The sequence below is a fragment of the Pinus tabuliformis genome, chromosome 1_1 (genome assembly GCF_031772625.1).
Source record: "Pinus tabuliformis cultivar Carrire ecotype Pingquan chromosome 1_1, CPIR1, whole genome shotgun sequence".
Classification (NCBI taxonomy): Eukaryota; Viridiplantae; Streptophyta; class Pinopsida; order Pinales; family Pinaceae; genus Pinus; species Pinus tabuliformis.
Window position 1 is genome coordinate 115,011,048 of NC_142297.1, and position 17,026 is coordinate 115,028,073.

The 17,026-nt window shown below is 36.9% G+C and overlaps 1 pseudogene; it reads right to left on the bottom strand.

The window, feature by feature from the left end:
* Positions 1-15,567: 15,567 nt before the first annotated feature.
* Positions 15,568-15,891, bottom strand: LOC149211916 (DNA topoisomerase 1 alpha-like; annotated as a pseudogene).
* Between the last annotated feature and the right edge of the window lie 1,135 nt (positions 15,892-17,026).

Here is a 17,026-nt window from a genome sequence, read left to right on the forward strand (position 1 = left end):
GATACCTCTTTTATACAGGGGGTGATTAGTAGATCCATCGTTGTGTAGCAGAAAGTGACATCTATAAGATCTTGAGAGCTGCTCATGATGGTCCTTGTGGGGGGTATTTTGTGGATAAATGGACTGGCCACAAGTTGTTACAGATGGGACATTATTGGCCTTCTATCTTCAACGATGCACGTAACTATGTTCGAAGATGTGATAGATTCCAATGGATGGGTCAGCCTGGTCACTCAATTGAAATTCCATTACAGCCACAAGTAGTTCTTGAGCCTTCCGAAAGATGGGCTATTGATTTTTTAGGTCCATTTAGCCCACCTTCACATCAAAAAGTCCACATTTTAGTATACATAGATTATGTAACAAAATGGGTAGAAGCTAAGGCTGTAGCGAAAGCAACAGGCCAGGTTGTCTCAAACTTTTTGTTTGAAGAATTTTTTCTATATATGGTGCTCCTAGAGAGATAGTTTCAGATGGAGGAGCGCAGTTCATGTCACACATGATAGAAAAGCTTATGGAAAAATATGGGATCAAGCATAGGATAACAACCATGTATCATCCTCAGGAAAATGGTCAAGTGGAGAGCACAAACAAAGTATTGGAAAACATTCTCACCAAGACCATGGCAAATCATCGCTAGGATTGGGTTGAAAAACTTCCTGAAGCTATTTGGGCATACAAAACAACATGGCAGAACACAACATGATTTTCGCCATTTGAACTTGTCTATGGCAAATCCCCATTGTTCCCGGTGGAATTTGAAATTAGTACGCTCAGAACAGCTCTAGAAGTAGGATTTGACATCTCAGAAGCCCAAAAACACTGGCTGGAACAACTAAATCAGCTTGATGAAATTTGTTTAATGGTTTTCTAGCGGACTGTTGCCATACAACAACAGAGAGCAAAATGGCATGATAAATTTATTAAAAATAAGGTGTTTCATAAAAGGGATTGGGCATTACTGTATGATTCCTGTTTTAAGGATTTTAAAGGAAAGCTTCACTAGCAATGGTTGGGACCATATGAGGTTGATGTGGTATTTGACAATGGGAGTATTAGATTAGTCACAATCGATGACTCACATGTTTCTTTTATTGTAAATGGACATCAACTTAGATTCTACCACCTCCCAGCCATCAAAGAAGCCTTCATCAAACATCTCTCTGAAAAATCTAGATTGAAGGTTGTTGGTGCATAAGATACCTCCTTTGCACCCTGTTCGGTATATATTATATTCTTTCCACGACTAGCCTCCCTAGTTAATCGGGGGGTTAGAGGGGCGGCAAAGCTCCCCCTTCGTTGCACCGACTATGTAATGGGGGGTGTCATAAGGGGTTTGAGGGGGGCAGTTAGCCCCCCTCTACGAGGTTCGGGGCAGTGCCCTGGGCAAAATTTTTTTGGGCAGACCTACCTATGTTTTTGTGCATGGTTTTTGCACATGGTTTTGGACGCGATGGTTTTCGGTCCATGGTTTTGGATGCAATGGTTTTCAGTCCATGGTATTGGATGCTTCGAGATGTATAAATATTTATTGTAACATTGAAAGGAACATAATGAATAATCAAGCTGGTAGTCCTGGTTTTTGGATGCAGGGGAAAATCTCTGTGTATATGTGTTTTATGTGTTATTCTCTCACATTGTTTATTTTATGTTCTTAGAATTTGTATGCAGTTAATTTTTGTACGGGGTTAAAACCTACATTTGGTATCAGAGTTGTTTTGGCTTCAAGGGGACGCCTTTGTTGTTGAGGGGTTTCGCTCAGGCCTGTGGTAGACCCTATTCAGTGGGAGATCTGTGAGATCGATTCTGGTGGTGAAAGAAGATGGTGACCAGTGGAAATATAGAGATCGAGAAATTAATGGTCAGATTTTTGAGTTGTGGAAACTCAAGATGGAGGATCTGTTGGTGGATAAAGATTAGTGGATCACGGTAGATCCAGGTACTAAACCAACAGGAGTGTTCAATGAAGAATGGAGGAAATTGGATAAGAAGGCAAAGAGCACAATATAATTGTGTGTCTCAGATTCAGTATTGTTGAATGTATAAGGGGAAGCTACAACTAAGGCTTTGTGGGACAAGTTAGGGACTTTGTACCAATCTAAGTCTCTACTGAATAAATTGTTCCTACAAAAAAAGATGTATAATCCGAGGATGAAAGATGGAGACTCGGTGATAGAGCATATGAATCCATTTAGTACTGTGGTAAGTTAGTTATTATTTGTTTATATTAAAATTTCAGATGACGATAAGTGCATTATTTTGTTGTGTTCTGTACTAGATTCGTGGGATAGTCTGGTTATTGCAATAGGTAGCAATCCAACTACCTTGCGATTTGATGAAATAGTCTCATCCTTGCTGACGGAGGAGATGAGACAGAAAAATATGGAGAGCCAGAATGGTGATGCCTTGTCTGTACGAGGATGGTCCCAGAACAGAAACAAAAATAAGTCATCGAGTGGGAGATCTAAATCTAGAGGGAGACCTAAATCTCTAAGAAAACCTATAAAGGTGGTGTGCTCAAAATGCAAAAAGGAAGGGCACTACAAAAGGGACTATAAATCTAAAGCTCCTGATAAAGGAAAGGGATCTGATGATCCTCCTTCTGCAGAGGCAAAAAACACCTCAGATGAAGGTGGGGATGTGTACTTGGCTTCTTCAAGTACACATGTAGATCATGAGGCATGGTTGATTGACGCGGGTGCATCCTTTCACTTCACTCCCCATAGAGAGTAGTTCTGCGAGTATGATAAACATGATGGTGGTGATGTATTCTTGGGGGATGATAGGAAGGATAGAATAGTTGGTCGTGGAAAAGTAAAGTTGAAGTTGCAAGTTGGAAGGGTTAGAACACTTCTGGGTGTTCTACATATTCCTACATTGGCCAGAAATCTGAATTCCGTAAGCACGTTGGATAATACAGGTGTAAAAACAGTGTTCAAGAAGGATACCTGTAAGATGGTTCAAGGAGCACTGGTATTGATGGAAGGAGTTTAGATTAGAACTCTGTACAAGCTGCAAGGTAGCACTGTTGTTGATGGGTGCAACATTCCTGTGTTTCTAGAAAGTGGAGAAGAAAATCTAGTGGTCTCTGGAGAAAGACCATGTTGTGGCATCAAAGGATTGGACATATTGGAGAGAAGGGCCTTCGAATACTTCATGGTAAAGGTATGGTAGAAGGTATGAGTAATAGCTCTCTGGATTTTGATTTCTATGAAAATTGTGTATATGGGAAACATAATCAGGTGAGTTTCCCCTCCGGTGGTAAGAGGGGAAACAGATACTAGAGCTTGTGCATAGTGATGTGTTTGGACCTGTAAGTTTGTGTACTATGTATCATTTAGAGATCACTTTTCAAGGAATACATGGATATATTTCCTTAAGAAGAAATTTGAAGTCTTTGACAGGTTTAAAGAATTTAAGGCACTGGTGGAAAACCAGACAAAGAAGAAGATAAAGGTGTTGAGTACAGATAACGGTGGAGAGTTTTGTAGTAAGGAATTTGAATAATTCTGTAAGAAGTGTGGTATAGCATGATAGAAGACTAATCCATACACACCCGAGCAAAATGGAGTTGCAGAAAGAATGAACAAGACGTTGATGGAAAGGGCAAGTAGCATGCTCAATGGTGCTAGGTTAGGACAAGAATTCTGGGCAGAGGCAATGGAGACAGCATGTTACCTAGTCAACAGATCACCTTCATCAATGCTGGAGGATAAGACTCCACGAGAGGTATGGACTTGTAGGAAACCCTCCTTTTCACATCTGAGGGTATTTGGATGTGATGCATATGTACATGTTCCAAAGGAGAAAATAACCAAGTTGGATAGTAAATCTGAAAAGTGCATCTTTATTGGGTATAAGGATGGTTTAAAGGGTTATAAGCTTTGGAACCCAATAACAAGGAAGGTTGTGTACAGCTGAGATGTGGTGTTTAGAGAGGTGAAAGATGTTATTAAACATGAAGTCCAACCAAAGGAACTCGAGAAGATAGAGTTTCAGCTCAAGGAGGAAGAATCAAACTCTACAACAAAGGAGGAATTAGAAGATGAAGAGCCACAAACTCCGGGTGTGAGAAGATCAGTTCGAGAAAGGAGGTAGTCGGAAAGGTATAGTCCATCTACTTTCTATTCAAATTTTGCTTTATCTGTTACTGATGATGATCCCAGAACTATGAAGGAAGTAGTAGATTCAGAGGATGGCAAACTCTGGAAAGAGGCCATGGTTGATGAAATGGCATCTTTGCACAAAAATGAGGCTTGGGATATGGTGGAGTTGCCGACTGGAAGGAAACCCATTGGCAACAAATGGGTGTTCAAGAAGAAGACAAATGCAGAAGGAAAGGTGGAGAAATACAAAGCTCGGTTGGTAGCAAAAGGTTATTCCGAGGTGCTGGGAATTGATTTTGGTGATATTTTTTCTCCTGTTTCCAAGGTAGCTTCTATTAGATTACTTTTATCTGTTGTTGTTTCTTTTGATTTTGAGGTAGAACAGATGGTTGTGAAGACAAAATTTCTTCATGGAGATCTGGAAGAGGAGATCTACATGAAGAAACCTTAAGGTTTTGCAATGAATGGTAAGAAAGAAATGGTATGCAAGTTAAAGAAGTCTCTGTATGGGTTAAAAAAATCACCAAGGATGTGGTATCATAAATTTGATACATTTATACAGGGACTTGTCTTCACCAGAATCAAAGCAGGTCATTGTGTGTATTTTAAATTAATTGGTGACCGTGTTATTTATCTGGTCTTGTATGTGGATGATATGTTGTTGGTTGGAAATGACAAAGAAATTATCCAGGATTTGAAGACTTAGTTGTCCTCCAAATTAGACATGAAATATCTTCGTGCTGCAAACTATATTTTGGGCATGTAAATTAAAAGAGATAGGGAAAAGAGGAAGATCTGGTTAAACTATAGGAAGTATGTCGAGACAAGACTGCAGAGGTTTAATATGCAGGATAGTAAACCAGTGAAGGTTCCTATTCCTGTATGTGTAAAGTTATCTATCGAACAATGTCCCAAGACACAAGAAGAGGAAGAGGACAAGTCCCGTGTTCCATATGAAAGTGCAGTTGGTAGCCTGATGTATGAAATGGTCTGTACTAGACCAGATATTGCACGTGCAGTGGGGGTATTGAGCAGGTTTATGTCAAAACCAGGGAAGGAGCACTGGACAGTAATGAAGTGGGTTTTTAGGTATTTGCGTGGCACTAATGATTATGCTTTGTGCTACCAAGGAAGACCAGGATTGGACAAAGTGTTGGATATTCGTGGATTTGTTGATGCAACTAGGCTAGAGATTTGGATCAGAGAAGATCCACAAGTGGGTATGTGTTTAACCTATTTGGAGGTGTAGTCAGTTGGATGAGTAAGAAACAATCTGTAGTGGCACTATCAACTACAGAGGTAGAATACATGGTAGCCACTCATGCAAGCAAGGAAGCAGTTTGGTTGCAGAGATTGTGTTCAAGTATGGGGTTAGTACAGGGAGCTATAAGGATAGACTGTGACAACCAAAGTGCAATTTTCTTGGCAGAAAAACTGTGCTTATCATTCAAAGTCAAAGCACATTAATGTTCAGTATCACTTTGTGAGGGATATGATAGAAGACAAAAAGGTGTCATTGGTAAAGGTGAACACTTTGAAGAATACTACAGATGCATTGAAAAAATATGTGAGCTCTGAGAAGTTCTCTTGGTGTAGGGAAACAATGGGCGTTTCAAGGCTGGATACATGACTAAGCTCTCCTGTGGCCCCCTGTGGAAAGAAAACAACAAGTGGGAGAATGTTGGGTTGCGTTATATTCTTTCCACGAATAGCCTCCCTAGTTAACCAGGGGGTTGGAGGGGGGCAGAAGCCCCCCATTCATTGCGGGAATTTTTTTTTGGACCCTATATTAGGTTGGGCAGACCTACCTATGGTTTTGTGCATAGTTTTTGCACATGGTTTTGCACGTGATGGTTTTCGGTCCATGGTTTTAAACGCGATGGTTTTTAGTCCATGGTATTAGATGCTTTGACATGTATAAATATGTATTGTAACATTGAAAGGAACATAATGAAAAATCAAGCTGGCAGTCCCGGTTTTGGGATCCAGGGGAAAATCTCTGTGTATATGTTTTTTATGTGTTATGCTCTCACATTGTCTATTTTATGTTCTTAGAATTCCTATGCAGGTAATTTATGTATGGGGTTAAAACCTACACACCATCTGATATCTATATATATATATATCTATATATATATATATATATATATATATATATATATATATATATATATATATATATATATATATATATATATATATATATATATTACTACTCGTTGTTTTTTTCAGGTACTTCCATAGGTGCATGAAGATTTTTCTAATTTATGCTACTAAGGGATTTTTTTTCCAAGCGTTCGGTGCTATTACTCCTTCGGGGTTGTTACACTTCCGAAGCTGAAATTTTTTCCAAGTGTTTGGTGTTGTTACTCCCGATGCTATTACTCTTCCGAAGTTGAATTTTTTTCTAAGTATTTGATTCTGTTACTCCTGATGTTGTTACTCCCGACGTTGTTACTCCTCCGAAGCTAAGATTTTTTCTAAGTGTTCGTTGTTGTTACTCTCGATGATGTTACTATTCTCGTGCTGTTACACTGGTAAGAAAAATCTTCGAAGTACCTGACGTTGTGAATCCTCCAACTCCATTATACCTTGCATGTTACTACTTTGCCACGTAAGCACCAGGTATGATCCTAATTAAACTTAGCATAATGATTAATGATTATGTGAGATGACTTGGGGATGACCACGGACGATCATTTCTTAATGGGGGGGGGGGGTACAACCATGATGGCATGCGAAAAATGGTTAAATTTTCATAATGATCCATCTCATCACCTATGAAAACCATGCTGGTATGTATAACCCATAATGACGCCATTACATTTCACATGATTAATCAATAACCATATGGATTTGAAACAACATGCAAATGATTGTTCAATCAAATCAGATTGTCATGCAAAGTTATTATCATGATATCTCATTATAACCATAATCCGGCCACAGATTTTTCCATCCTTCCAAAAAATCCACTTGCTCTCTGTGTTTTTTATGATTGGCTGTGGATATTTCCCTTTATATACCTACCTATTTCGACACTCCTTTGCATGATACTATTTCCCAACCTTTTATGCAAGAATTGGTCTGTCGACACTCCCTCTAATGATTTCGATGCTAGTTTGAATGCTATTACCAAAGCTTGAGCAGGAATGGGGGGGTCTACTATGCGAGATGAACCAGCAACAATGATCCAGGTTCACAGCAACCTGGATGTATGGAAAAAATTTCTCGATGAAGGTTGGGATAGGTACTTTCAAAGTTTATAGGGATTTGATGAAACAATCACAATAGAAATGACCTTAAATTTAAAAGGTGAATACTCCAAGGTACAGGGGATGAGACTTTCGGTTATAGAGGAGGGCATTGCACCAGCTAGCAGATTGCCACGAGGGGGCCAGAAATGGTTTGCTCAGAAGGCCCCACTGCTGGAATGCCAGAGGTATTTTTGCAAGTTGGTGAGGCAGTAGCTCAAAAGGGAAATGGATACGACCGAAAATCGCTACCCTATCCTTGGGGAGAAGTTGCCTATTTCATATTAAGGTATATTACTTGTGAACAAAGTTTCTCTATTCTGTTCAAACATCATTTTAGGATTTTGGCATCCCTACGATATCATCATGCCCCAGCTTACTCGATAGATAAGCCTTTTTCCTTAATGAAAATTTTATAGTTGATTCCATATTCTTCTTGCCATTCTCAGCAAGTTTTGGGAGTCCTTACCAACCACGATTTAGTCCGACTGTTGGTTATCCAGGCACTCGACCAAACTCTAGTGTCATGGCTACAAGTTGTTGAATTAACAAATGAAAAACTGGAAGGATTATTAATAGTGGAGGAGGAAATCAACAAACATGATGCAGAAGGGGGAAATGCCATAGCCAATGTTGAACCACAAGAACCAGCATCGACCGCGAAAGCCATGGAAGCAGACAGAATGGAAATTGATGATGTCAGTAATGCTACTGATGATGCACAAGAAACACTTGCCTCAGAAATTCTAAAGTCCGAACAAGAGGGTGTAGGTGGTGATGTCCCACAAGAACCAACACCACCCACACAAATCATACTGGAACCAGTACAAGTAGCAGAAGCTGTGGTTAGTAGTGCTTCTCAAGAACCAACAGAAAATTCAAAGAGAGTCACTCGGTCAGTGAAACAAAAAGCCAAACAGGCTGATTTTCCATGTACAGGTGAGGCCGAGGAAAATTTATCTCAGTCACCTTTCACCTCAAGCCTACCAAGGGGGGCTAGAAAATTTCAAACACCTCGTTGTTCAAAGGTTGAGGAGGTGGTGCCACCTATTCTGAAGATCAATAAGGGGAAATTAGACACTCTGGAAGAAGTTGTGACTCAAGTACAAACTCTCATCGAAGCAAATGAAAAGATGGTCAAGGGTGTGGAGGCTAGCACTGCTCCACAAGAACCAGTGCTACCCGACACGTCAGTGGAAGAAGCCACAAATATGGGTAGTCTTGCAGAGTTAGTGGAGGAAGAGACTTGTGTTGAGAATAAGTCACGAGAATATGAGGTAACGCAAGTTCCAACAATAAATCATCAAGTACAAGAACAGAGTATTGAGGGCGACATTCCACCGGATGAAACAGGAACTCAGAAAAAGGACCCACCAATTGAACTGAATTTCAAGGAGAAGATACATTTCTAGTAAAAGAAGATATACAGACGGCGGGGCAAGACAGAGTGAATGTCGAAATTTTGGTTGTGATAGTCCTAGAACAATCTAGAGGGGTCGAGATGGATGTCATTGGAATCGACAAGCAGGTGACAAAAATAGAAGCCGTGAATATGGAGCCTTCGAATGCAATAATTCTAGAACCGCATGATAAAATTCAAGTGGATGGGTAGGCCGAGGAAGTAAAAATTAAGGAAGAATATGTTGATATAGATGTTGAGGATCCACCAGGCACCACATCGGCCACAAAACTAGTGTGAGAAATCCCCATTAATCGAGAATTCATTAACTATAGGACACAGTGGAGGCCCTCCTTCAAGGAGAGATACTAGTCCCAATTCAACAAAAACATGCAGTTGAAGATTGACAATATTCGACTAAAAAAGAGGATTTGTTAATTAAAGAGGGAAGCGCAAAGAAACAAGAGAAAGATCACAATCCTCAATGATAGACTTGCAAATCGAGCAGAAGAACTTGTAGCATCCTAGGCGAAATACCCTCCTACCACTTCTGCTACGACACAAACTGAGCCAATAGAATGGTTATTTGAGAGTAGGGAGTTCTTCTCAACTGTTGTAGTTCAAAAATAGCAAGCGACTGCCATGCATTTGCAATAAGGATCTATTTCGGTAGATTCAAATAGTCGGAAAGCAACAAGGGTAGTCACTGGTTATATTTATAGGGAATATAGAGAGAGTAGGAAGCATGAGAAACAAAAGAAAAGAATTGCACAACTGGAAGAAGAAGTGCACATATTGAAGACAGATTAGGAAGAAATGTTTGATCTTGCACATCTGCTTTCCACCCTCTAGCTCATAGCTACACACTGTTCTTACATGAAAAATATCTTTTATTTTTTCTAAAGAGTATATTTCATGAAATTAGTCATAAGATTGAAGACTCAATGATGTTCCCCTGGATCATGAGAGTGCATGACACTCTAGACCAGCATCCTCTTTGTGAACTTTATATGCATGAATATTACTTGAAGGATGATCAAACTTTTAATCATGTTCCTTATGTGGGAGACATCCAAATCGGAGCATTCACCTCTTATACTGTCAATCAAGTTAGGTGGAAGAAGGATTTTGATACTTTTGAGTCCAACCAAGCCACTCAGCCATTATTTATTTGGAGAGAACAATGGCCATATGATAGTATCCCTAATAAGCATAGGACTTTTCTTAACATTGAAGGGAAGAAGGAGAAAATGCTTGCAACATAGAAATGGTGCATATAACTATGCACTACTCAAATAGTTTCTTGTCAAGAAGAGGCTAAGGATGCCTATCAAAGGAGGTGGATGCTATCTTCCTCTGTGGTAAGACTCAGAGAGCCTTTCAGAACCCACAATTATTCCTAGGAATTAGAAAGGATGCCACACTATATGGCTTGTCTACAAACTGCTAGGGTTCACTAGATAGGTCTCAGGTTTTGATTCCCACTTATTTGGCTACCAGCTAACACATAAACCCTAGCCTACGAGGTGAGAAGTGACTGGTGGAAGGATGTTTTATCAACTTGAGGATACCAATTAGCTAGTACTGAGATGGCCGAAAACTACGACCTTGCCCAGATAAATGCTGAACACAGTTAGGTGAACCCAGACTTGTGATAATGACAGAAAACATGAGGACATGCAGAAAAGTCATTTGGGGGGAGATGTTTGGGGCCAAAACTGCCTTGTTTTGTTTATCTCTTTACCTTGTTTCTTGCTAATTATACTTTCATACTAGCTATTTTGTACCTAAAATCCCTACATGTATAACCCTTGTCATGTTTCACAAGTTATTTAGTCATTTATGTTTAAGTCTGAGGAATCATCATGGATTAGATGCTAATCTTGTCAATTGTGTAGATTTGGAGCTATTGGGTCAAGATTCATTACCAAAGCTGGCGGCACTATTGTTAACCCACAACTATTACAATGCAACTATTGCGGATATCTTTTTGTCTATCTTTTGATTAAGATTTGATGTTACAACTATTATGTAATTTTAGACAAACAACCTCCATGGTGTTTGGATGTAATTGTATAAAAGGGGATTTGTAATTGGGAGTCGGGTTAGTGAGACATATCTGAGTTTTGTAACAATTACTTTTGATATTAATGCAATATTCATCTTTCTAACCTTCTTCGCGAATCTGTGAGTTAAGCACAACCCTGACCAGGGAGTTGGGCCCGCTCTCCTGATCAGGTGTTGTGCTTGTGTTCTTATGTGTGTATTATTTTAGTTATGCATTTTATTTCCTTTTGCTGTGAAACGCATTGCTGTTACAGCTGATGCCAAGAATTGCTATGCTGCTACTGTTTATTTATTACTTCGGATTGCATGTTTAGTTAATTAGTCAAACTCCTGATCAACTATTGAATTATGAATTTTCCCCTACATATATAGTGCATGATATCCTTGTAATAAAAATGACCCCGGATTGACACATTAATGTGGTAAAAGGATTGAATCATAACATTCACACACAGACACCAACAATTATAATTTCCATGCTTGGAAAGTAAAGATTCAATTCCAAGTGATGCATAAAAATCTATGGGGTATAGTCAAAGGTACAAAAACTACACCTTCAGATCCCAAGCAATTAATGGAATGGGAAAAAGGGGAAGAAAGAGCTAAATCTTTCATTGGATTGTCTCTTTTAGATTCTCATATGCACCTTATAGACTTAGAAAAATCATCTGCAGAAATATGGGAACAATTAAGAAAAACATTTGGGGGAAAAGTTGTGAATACAAAATTTTCCTTGAAATTACAGTTGTTCAAACTTAAAATGAGTGATGAAACACCTTTTTCCTCTCACATAAATGATTTAAAGTCACTTTTAAGGAAGTTGGAAAAAATTGGCTCTAAAGAAGAAGATGAAGGTGCAAAGGCAATTTTGTTAAACAATTTATCTTCAAAGTATGACAATGTTATTTTTACATTATGTTAATTTTCATCTCAACCGCTGGATGAAATGAGAGCATCGCTTCTAGAAGAAGAAAAGAAGATGAAAGAAGGAGATGAAAAAGCAGAAGTTAGTTCACACACTGAACTTGCATTGTTTTCAAAGGGTAAAATAAATAAGAATAAGAGATCAATTGAATGCTTCTATTGTCAAATACATAGGCATACAACATTGAATTGAAAAATTTCAACCAAAGATCCTCTAAAAAGAAAATTAAAAGACTCTACGAGCATAGCTAATTTTGAATACCTATCAGATATTGTCTATTAAGAATCACGGGATTTTAGTAGTGATAATGAATTCAATGTAAATCCTCTCAAACTCTTTTAGAATATAGTGTTGGTTGTGTTATATTAATGTGATGAAGATTCAGTCTGTTTTAAGTTAATTGATTTTGTTTTACTTTGGTGCTTCAAGATCAATAATTAAGCTTGTGTTTGTGTGGTTGTAAGTTTGTATATGTCAAAAAAATGGTCAATTGTATAATTGATTATTGGATACACTCAGTATCCAGACAACTCACCTATACAACTATCTAAGTGTACTTTGCTGCATTTTGATAGATGGGAGTTGGTCCATAGGGTGGTTTAGTATCAAGATTGTTCTTCGGGAGGTCAATAAGTGTCAATTTTACAAATTTCATCAACAATGGTCAGAGGAAGTTATGTTTTAAATTGAGGTCAAGCAACAACTCAAAGATATGGAGGTGAAGAAAGAGCGGTGTTTGCAAGATTCCAAAGTGGATGTGAGTGTTGATGAAGAGCATTCAGACAAAGATTCATTAATTGTTGTAATTTGTGTGTTATATATTTGTTACATGTAAGAATTAAGGGAGGGTATTGGGATTAATGCTTCCTTGTGCTATTGTGAGTTGCCATTGTGAATTCCCAAGCGTCAATATACAAGTTGTTAATTCCTATGTTTGGATCCATGTCATGTCTGGGTCATCATTTGTGGAATTCAATGATCTAAGTATTATATATGTAATTTCCTTATGTAATAAAAATACATCAAGTGTGATTTGTGTTGGTTTTTAAATCTCTAGATCTATATGTTTTTTAACACATGGAATATCTCACCCATAGATGGAAACAGTAAATGATAATGGATTCAACACTTAATCAGGAACATGGGGCTTCTAGAATGGGGGCCTGGGTTAGGGAAAAAACAAAAGAATTCTTGGTTCCACTGTTAAAACTATATTCTAACATATCTTGAAATGCAACCATTCCTTTTTGGCCCAAGAGATGCTAATGATTTAACATTTTCTAGTTAAGAACATCAAAACTGATATCATCCTTCACCTTTAAAAAAAACAAAATAGTCGGTATGAAATAATATTTATAGTAGAATTATATTATTACTGAATATTAACATGGAATGATCATTTTTCCAACATTGTGACTCAGAACAAACATTTGGAAGTACCATTTAAAATAACGATAATTGGCTTTACGAGAAAAAAAAGTAAAAAGAACATATGAAGATATAAAGTTGGTTGAAAAATTAAAAGGTGTTTCAATTTACCAGATTATCTCCATCTTCCGTCTACGTATTGTTTAATGAAGACTTATCTCTCTTTTTTTTCTTCTCCATGGGTTCTACTTGTGGATTCTTAATGAAAATGCCCCATAGAGTAATTAATCAGAGATTAAACTGAAAATGGGGTTTATGTAAAAATCAAGGGTGGACCTCAAGAGATGAATCCCATCATCATCCCTATGTCAAATTTGGTCTAGAGAGATAATGGAGAATGGGTTTATCTACATAAAAAAGAAATTAATGAGATAAAAAAATGCTCATAATTTATTTCTTTACACTAGTGGGGTCATAGATCACAAAAGAATATTAGCATTTGTTCATGTTTTTACATTGCTTTTTCTCCTAAAATCCTCGAGGAATGGTAGGAAAAAAGTAGTGAGGGGGAAGATTGGTTAAATCTCCTGCACTTTACAAGAATTGGATAGTTGTGACTAGGATTTGATAGGTATATTGGATTTGGATTTGACAGATAAACGTAATGGTATATCCATCAAATTACCAAATTAAAATTAAATTATATTGATCTTTACGGATATACCAATTAAAATTAAATCACAAATCTTGATCTTGATGGATATACCCTTATATTGGATTTGACTTATCAAGATCATGTTTTGATAGTTTTGGGGGGTGGATGATGGCATAATTAATATCTAGGGATGAATGCAAATGAATTTAGTAAAAATAAAAGTGTAGAAGGCCTAATAATAAATACTAAACCAGAAAATCACAAAAAAATCCATGATGTATGTAGGCTCTATTTCTAGGCCCTAAACTAAGAAACATATTGGGTCACGATAAGAAAGTGTTATTAGGTGGTGATGCAAATGTGAAGAGTGTATATATATTTCCTAGAAATGTCATTCCTAGGTGAGATTTGGATAACTAGTATCTCGAGAAGAACTCAAACGGGGAACCTTGTAATTGTAGAAATTCATTCCATTTTAAAAGGAGATGCTTTGGCCTTTGACACTAGTTAAGGTGCAAGATTGATTAACAAAAATTCAAGTTTACTATCTAAAGTGACGAGTATAAAGAAAAGATGAATATATAATTGGATCCTCTTGTGTAAGGATCCTTGTTTGAGCATAATCATAATCATAGTTGTGGTGACCAATTAGTTGGTAATAAGAATTCATTGCATACATAATATGTGCCACAATAATATTGGGACGAAAGCATGCACCACTTGCTTGAATGGCACTATAGTCCACTTCCCGTACACATGCATAATATATATTATCTTGGAGTACTTTGGGATTTGCATCTAGCTTATAACCATGTAATAAGCATGTAATATCTATAATAAGAATTAATTGTGTTGAGAAACAAAATCATTGAATAAAAAAATCCATTAGTAAAACAAAATAAGCAGAGTTACAAATCTCTACCAATGTCAGGATATTACGGTATTTATCATCTTCAATAATATTGGAGGGGGATTATAAAACATGGAAAGGCACCAACAAGTACATATTTGTAATGAATTGGTAGTAAAACCTATAAAACAATTTACGAAGAAACAAACTACCTTTTTCCACATGGATTCTTTACCAATCCAAGGGTAGTTAGGGGATTGATCTCTGATAATACAGAAGAAATTATCTAAGGCATAGAAAGGAACCAATGACTAAATATATCTAAAATTAAAGAGCAGAATACCTGTGAAAACAAATTGCAATAAAAAAAAAACTACTTTGGCCCAAGGCTAAAAAATGAAGCCATTATTGGAGAGATTGATATTTTTTTAGCTAGTGAAACACGAATAGTTGAAAATGCCAAAAATATTCCTTTGAAATAATTCATATGAAGAATGAAAACATAAAATTCAAGACCATCACTAGTTGGGAAGAATATTGACAATAATACCCACCCGCAGGCCATTTCTCATACAATAAAAAAAATAAAAAATCTTGCCCACTAACTTGAGAATGCACAAAGGGGACATGAGAATCTAATAAAGAGTAGTTTCCATCTAAGGAGCTAAATATATATAGATCACGTACTTCCATCTTAGAGGGGAAGAAAATAATTCCATAGATTAAATGCAAGGAAGGTTTGTTGAGTTCAACAATTTGCATGGACTCTTGCAATTAAATATGGCTACGAGCCTCAAGAAAAGTACTTTACACCATCCTTAGCAAAACAAAGAATAAAGCATATAGACATATTTTGTTTTATCATAACACCCCATTATTCAATAATCAATAATACAAAGTACACCATTGGGTACATGATAAAAACTGTGAACTCAAAGCAACATCAAAATCTGTAATTTGGCTTGACATCCATTGCCGAAGAAAATTTCGCTACAAGTGAATTGTTGAATATATGGAAAGAAACAAAATTTGAATTCAATATGAGCCAACTCAAAGTTCCAAAATAGATAGATTATACTAAAATTTACAAAATAGAAATGTTACCCTTTCAATTGGAACTTTTTGGTGTTTGCACCAGGCAACTGAAATTATTGGGTCTAATTAATTGATCTTAGAAGTTCCCAATGCCACAGTCTTGAGATCATCTTTTATTCTCATGTTTAGACACATTTTATCCATCTTCACCTTGGCCTGTGCGATTTTCTTTTCCAACCTACAATACTACAAAGTCAAAACTTGTCATACTAGAAATTGCAATATACAATTAAAACAAAAACAAGATCCATAATTATAAATTCGATATGAGAAATCATACACTTCTAGATTGAGATTTTTTTGGGCTTCCCTTCTATATCATTGAGTGTAAAATTCCCTTTTCTTGCTATATACTAATCAATTTTCAGCTCCTTGGTTAGACTTTGGAAACAATAAAACCAAAATACTAAACTTGACAATAACAAAATAATAAATCCTCAGAAGCCTTTTTATTAATGAGGCCTCTAATTTCTTCAATTTTCCATTAATTTTCCTTCATTTTCATCCTCACATGCAACATGTGACATTTCACCTTCCTTTTCTACTAATTTCCATTATTTTCATAAATAAATTGTCAAAAATGCCATTTTGCCTTTCAAAAGCCTTTGCCATTAACTTTGCCAATTTCCCTTAGCAATAATAAACCAAATGAACACACACACTAGGATGTTTTTCCCAACATTCACCTTGGAATATGTGTCCCATGACCTTGGTTATTATTTTTACTTTATTAATTTTATTACAAGGATCTTGACCAGGGTTGTTACAACTTTCATGATCATATATGACCGAACACGACCATAACCATAAGCACTTTTGGAGCTAAATTTTCTCTTTATCACCACATAAATTGTATTTGTTTATTTTATGTCATATGGAAGCGCATGCTGAATTCGAGAAGTTAAATGGGAAAATTGATTATATAACCACTTTAGACCATTTTTGGACTCTATATTTCTAACCCAGTTCTCGAATTCACATGAATGGTAAGTGCATTGATACTAGTCATTCTTCTAACTCAATTAGTTTGCATACAATGTAAATACATTTATTGCATCTAATTTCTTGTGGGCATGAAAATATGGGAATCTCGTCACGATGCAAGGATTTTTAACAATGCTTGAAAGTGTTTTCATATTCCAGTTCCATGTCTCTAGTTGCATCATGTTTTCTTTGAAAATAAATTTTTTATTTGTTATAACATCCATTTTGAAAAGCCCCAAGGGTTAGCTCAGTTGGTCAAAAACTGTGCCTCACCATCGGGAGGTCACAGGGTCGAATCCACCCGAAGCCCTTGGGGTCAGGTC